The following is a 6,041-nucleotide window of genomic DNA, read 5'->3' as shown; positions in this document are numbered from 1 at the left end:
GGGGGTTAATTTAGGTGTTTCATATATTGTGTTAGCTAGCTATAATTAATAGAGAGAAGTGTCCTCTCTTATGTCCGTGTTTGGTCGACGCTACGTACTATACATACGTATAGAGAGGACTAGACACGCTAGTTAGCTAGTAAGCAAACGAAGGAAACAGAAGATCATCATGAACATATATGCATACAGAGAGAAGTGATATCGACCACCTCTACTTCTCCGAGAGATTGGTCGAACAACAAGTTTTCGTATATCTATCCGACACTACCGGCTACATATATACAATAATTATCTCTTACAAATATAATCATACAGACTCATGGTCCACATAGTATTCTCCGTCTTCAGCGATCACGTGGTCAAGAAAGAATGCCGCTAATTCCTCTTGAATTGCTCGCATGCGAGCTGGTGCTAGGAGTTCATCCCGCTTCCGAAACATCTAATTTGAAGAAGGGGGTCAATACATATATATATGAATGAATGAAACTCAATACAAATGATGGTAATAAAATAAAACTGTGAATGTTGTTATTTACGTACTTCATGTTGTTCGTCAGAGTACCCGCCCCGCTCACAGGTCGTGTGACGGATGGACTCGCAGACGTAGTATCCACACAAATCATTCCCTTGTTCCTGCCACAACCACTTTACAAGAAATAGAGGTCAATCAAACTGATAAGCAAGAATGCTAAATGGTATTGATGAAACTAGCGCTTGAATCACTAGGAGATGCGCGGAACATGCTACTATAGTACTTACTTTCGGGTGTCTAAATTCCAGCTCCTTCAGCAGTCCCGGAACTTTTCTGGTGAATTTTCTCCAAACCCTGCCGGACAAAGAAAACAATTACTTGATATCAGGAAATGAACAAAGTTGCTGATATGGTGGATAATGATCGATTTAACTTACTTCTTGAGGATTTCAGTCATGTCCGCATACTCCTGGGGATCTTTTCGTTTAGAGTCCAAGACGGTTACTACTCCCTGCTCAAGCCTAATCTCTAGGAGAATATAGTGGAAACTGCACACGCATGCATAACTCATCAATTACATTACTATAACCTGGACTAATATATAAGGGAAACCGAATATGCACAAGACAGTAACACTCACTTGAAGTTGTAAGGAAAGAGTATTATATCTTTGTTTTCATTTTTTTTTGAATGATCGTAGCAAGTTGGCCTCGGTATCTCCGCGACGATGTTGAACCTCAGTTGCATCTATGAGATATGTGCTAACGAACCCAATATCACCGATTTGTCTTTTCTTCAATTCGGCGATCTTCATTCTGCATAATATAGTGAGGATAATTATAAATACATGCAATGAAAGAGATGAGCTATATAGAGAGACTTAATGACAGAAGTAGTAGTACTTACAGACAGTAGCAGGTGATCGTTGTTTTATCGAGGGCCAATTGATTGAAAAACTGATAGAAGTCCTCAAATGGAATAGGCAACAGTTCAATTCCAACGAGGTCATGCTCCAGTTTAACTCTCGCATACATAGTACTCCTCCCCCCAGACTCTTTGCAGATTTTCAAGTACCAATCATGTAATCTTCGCATCATCGTTGTTAAAGATTTTTCATCTTTGACGAGAGGCTTCCCATACTCGTATCTGTGTATCTGTACCTCCATGGGATCATAATGTACATCGTCGGGCAGGTAATCGTCAACATTGCCATAACCGGGCACCATCCTCGGATTGACGATGTCACTAGGCACCTTGAGGGGGGGGGCACGATTGCTTCGCTTGTTCGCTGAGCTAGGCAATTTGTTTCCCAGCTGCTCGTCGTTCTTTCAGCCTTTGATCACTGACTGTACTTCCCGACCGCTTCGCTTGGCCCATGTCTTTGCAATAATGCGCTCATAGTTGCCTTTCGGAGGAGACTTGGGTGGTTTTGCCAGGGCAGCCAGAGTGCGCTTCACTTTCACCGGATCTACCTTCTCCTCCGGAGGTGGATGTCTCTTTGCTCTCAACCCTTGAAACCAGTCATCCACTTCGGTTCGCGTGATCTCGGCGTTCTCCTCCGGGGTCCTCTCTATGGTAACTTCTCTGGAGTCTTCAAAGAAGGACCGAATCTATATGTCCTCCCAGCTCTGGTCGTACTGCTAGACACCGACCGAGCAGACGGAGTGGTTGTCTTCTTTACTTGCTTACGAGGCGGAGGAGAAGGACTACGACGCGCCGGAGCAGCTGGAGCGGCGGCAGGTCTCTTCCGCCCTTGCTGACGAGGCGGAGAAGGAGGAGGCTGGCTGCTCGGGCGCGTCGGCGCAGGCGGAGAAGGAGGCGGAGTGCTGCCACGCGCCGGAGAAGGAGCCGGCCGAGGGCCTTGATCGTCACTCGCCGGAGGAGGAGGCGGTGGAGGAGGCGGAGTGCCCTGACTCGCCGGAGGAGGAGGAGGAGGCGGAGGCGTCCAGTTCGAAAGGTTGATGAGCTCCTTCCGCCATAGGCATGGAGTCTTCAGAGCAGACCCCAGCCGAGTCTCCCCTTCACCGGTAGGGTGGTCAAGCTGGAGGTCCTCAAATCCCTCCGTTATTTCATCCACCATCACCCTAGCATATCCTTCTGGAATCGGCCGGCAGTGAAAAGTTGCGCTGGGTTCAGTAGGATAAACAGAGCCAACAGCCGCCTTGACCTTCAAATTCATCCATTGCGTCATAAGGTGGCAATTTTGAGACTCCATGATAGCATCCACGGGATAGCTGGCAGGAGCCATCAAGGCATGCTCCGGCTGAAGCAGCTTGGTGGAAGCCACGCTGCTTCTGCGCTGAGATGGCGGGGTAGCTTCGGGGGAGGCTTCAGTAGTACGTTTGCTGCGATTTGCTTCTCGTTCCTCTATCGCGTCTACCCTTGCTTGCAGCGCCTGCATTTGGGTCTGCTGCACTTTTTTCCTCCTCTCATGAGATTTGTAACCGCCTGCGTCCAGAAACCCAACCTTCCACGGAATGGAGCCTGGCGTGCCTCGTGTCCGTCCAGGGTGCTCAGGATTCCCGAGGGCCATTGTGAGCTCGTCGTTCTCTCTGTCTGAAAAGAACTTCCCTTGCTGCGCTGCTTCGATATACTGCTTAAGCTTCCTGATTGGTATGTCCATTTGATCGTTCGTCCAAATGCACTTCCCTGTTACAGGGTCCAAGGTTCCGCCAGCCCCGAAGAACCAAGTCCGGCAACGGTCTGGCCAGCTAATTGTCTCTGGTTCGATCCCTTTATCAACCAGATCATTCTCAGTCTTGGCCCACTTAGGCCGGGCTACGAGGTAGCCACCCGACCCCGTGCGATGGTGAAGCATCTTCTTCGCAGCATTTTGCTTGTTTGTCGCCGACATCTTCTTACTCTTTTCCGATGTCTTGTGGGCCACAAATGCGGGCCAGTGATCTCTGATCTTCTCATATCTGCCCTTGAATTCTGGTGTCTCATTATTTTTAACAAACTTATTCAGCTCTTTCTTCCACCTCCTGAATAGTTCTGCCATCCTCTTAAGAGCAAAAGACTTGATTAATTGCTCTTTAACTGGGTTCTCTGGATTATCCTCTGGCGGTAGGGTGAAATTTGACTTCAGCTCAGTCCAAAGATCATTTTTCTGCGTATCATTGACATAAGACACCTCAGGGTCTTCTGTAGCCGGCTTAAACCATTGCTGGATGCTTATCGGGATCTTGTCCCTAACCAGAACCCCGCACTGAGCAACAAATGCGCTCTTTGTCTGGAGGGTTTCAATCGGTTGGCCGTCGGGCGCGATTGCTATGATCTCAAACTTTTCATCCGAGCTCAACTTTTTCTTCGGGCCTCGTCTCTTTACCGAAGTTGTGCTCGATCCGGAGGGCTAAAAAAAGAACAAAGACTTAATTAATATGTGTACATACCAAAACAATGAATGCATCAATCAGCTAGTCAGCATAGGCTTAACTAATATATATACCTGGCCGGACTCGGTTCGGTCACCGGAGCCGTCATCACGGTCTCCTTCTTGCACCGGCATTGGGTCACCGGAGCCGTCCTCATGTTCTTCTTCTTGCACTGGCATTAGGTCACCGTAGCCAGCTTGTTCACCCTCTCCTTCCAGACCATCGGTGTCGTTGAGAAACAACGAGACGGCATCATTTCTTTCTGCGATTATGTCCCTCAAGAACGTTTCTTTTGCTTCGTCTAGGGCGGTGTCCATAGTTTCTACAAATATTTACAACATGGCAATTATTATTCAAACATGACAGATGGATATATTAGTGCCAAACATAGAACTAGCTACCTAATCATAGTAAGGAATCATATATATTAATTAGTGGCCTCGACCCCCCCCCCCATGTGTTGAAGCTACCGGGAGGGGGTATATATCGACAACGACGACACTACATCTATATGTCCCTCGACGACCCTCGTTCCCGATAAAAAAAGAGGAAGAAGAAGAAAAAAAAAGAGGAGAAGAAAGAATAGAGGAGAAGATCTCCTCTATTCTTTCTTCTCCTCTTTTTTTTTCTTCTTCTTCCTCTTTTTTTATCCTGTTCTTCCTCTCATGTTCGAGAGGATCGTCGAGGGGTCGGAAGGTTACCTAGTGTCAAAGGATTCAACAAAATCATGTCTTCATCATTAGGCGAAAGTAACATGTGCATGATGGTACGAAGCTCTCCAAAGTTATTTTGGAACGGAGTCCCAGATAAGATAATTCGCTTTTTGGTACAAAGTTCAGCAACACCTTCCAAATATAGTTATTTGGAAGGCCTTTGCTGAAATTCATACAAAAAGGCAAATTATCCTATCCGGGACACCATTCCAAAATAACTTTGGAGGACTTCGTCATGCCCTGGTTACTTCCGGCTAATGATGAAGCCATGGATTTCTTCAATACTTTGACACTAGGAAACCTCTCTCGACCCCTCGGCGATCCTCGACCCCTCGAACCCTCGACGACCCTGGAACCCTCGACCCCTAGACGACCCTGGAACCCTCGACCCTCAATCCCTAGACCCTATAGAACCCTCGAACCCTCGACACTGAAACCCTCGACCCTTGACCCCTTAACGACCCTCGACCCTCTACCCTAGTTCCCGACCCTCGACCCCTCGGCGATCCTCGACACCCTCGTTCCCGATAAAAATTAAGAAGAAGAAGAAGAAGAAGAAGAAGAAGAAGAAGAAGAAGAAGAAAGAGGAGAAGAAGAAAGGAATAGCTAGAGGAGAAGATCGAAGAAAAAAAAGAAGAAGAAAAAGAGGAGAAGAAGAAAGGAATAGTGGAGAGGAAGAGAAAATAGAAAAAATAGAATATTCTATTTTCTCTTCCTCTCCACTATTCCTTTCTTCTTCTCCTCTTCTTTTTCTTCTTTTTTCTTCTTCTTATTTATTTCTCCTCTTCTTTTCCTCTCCTCTTCTTCTTTCTTTCCTCTTCTTATTTTCTTCTTTCCCATCCTTCTTTTTCTAAAATTGTAACTTTTGCATATATAAAACTTTTCTAAAATTGTAACTTTCTATATAAAACTTTCCTATCGGGAGGGGGTTATATCGACCCCCCCCCCTTGTGTTGAAGAAAATGAAGACGAAATAAAAAGAGGAGAAGAAGAAAGGAATAGAGGAGAAGACCGAAGAAAAAAAAGAAAAAAAAAGAGGAGAACAAGAAAGGAATAGAGGAGAAGAAGAAAAAGTAAAAAAAAATTCTATTTTTTCTTCTTCTCCTCTATTCCTTTCTTCTTCTCCTCTTCCTTTTCTTCCTCTCCTCTTCTTCTCCTTTTTCCTCTTCTTATTTTCCTTTTTCCTCTCCTAAATATATAAAACTTTTCTAAAAATGAAAGTAACCTAAAATGTACTAAATCAGAGAACATATATAGATAATCCTTTTCTAAATATTTAAACCTAACTTTTGCATATATGAACATATATACACAGAGAACATAAAACATATATACATTTTTATAAAAAAGAAAAATACAAAATACAAACATATATATGAAAAAAAATCTGAAAAGAAGCAATATACACAATACATATACTGACATATATACATAATATACACAAAGAGGCAATATACACAAGCATATATAATATATAAAAAA

Source organism: Triticum dicoccoides, chromosome 5A (assembly GCF_002162155.2).
Source record: "Triticum dicoccoides isolate Atlit2015 ecotype Zavitan chromosome 5A, WEW_v2.0, whole genome shotgun sequence".
Lineage (NCBI taxonomy): Eukaryota > Viridiplantae > Streptophyta > Magnoliopsida > Poales > Poaceae > Triticum > Triticum dicoccoides.
The sequence above is the reverse complement of the archived record's forward strand: the minus strand, read 5'-3'. Positions refer to the sequence as shown.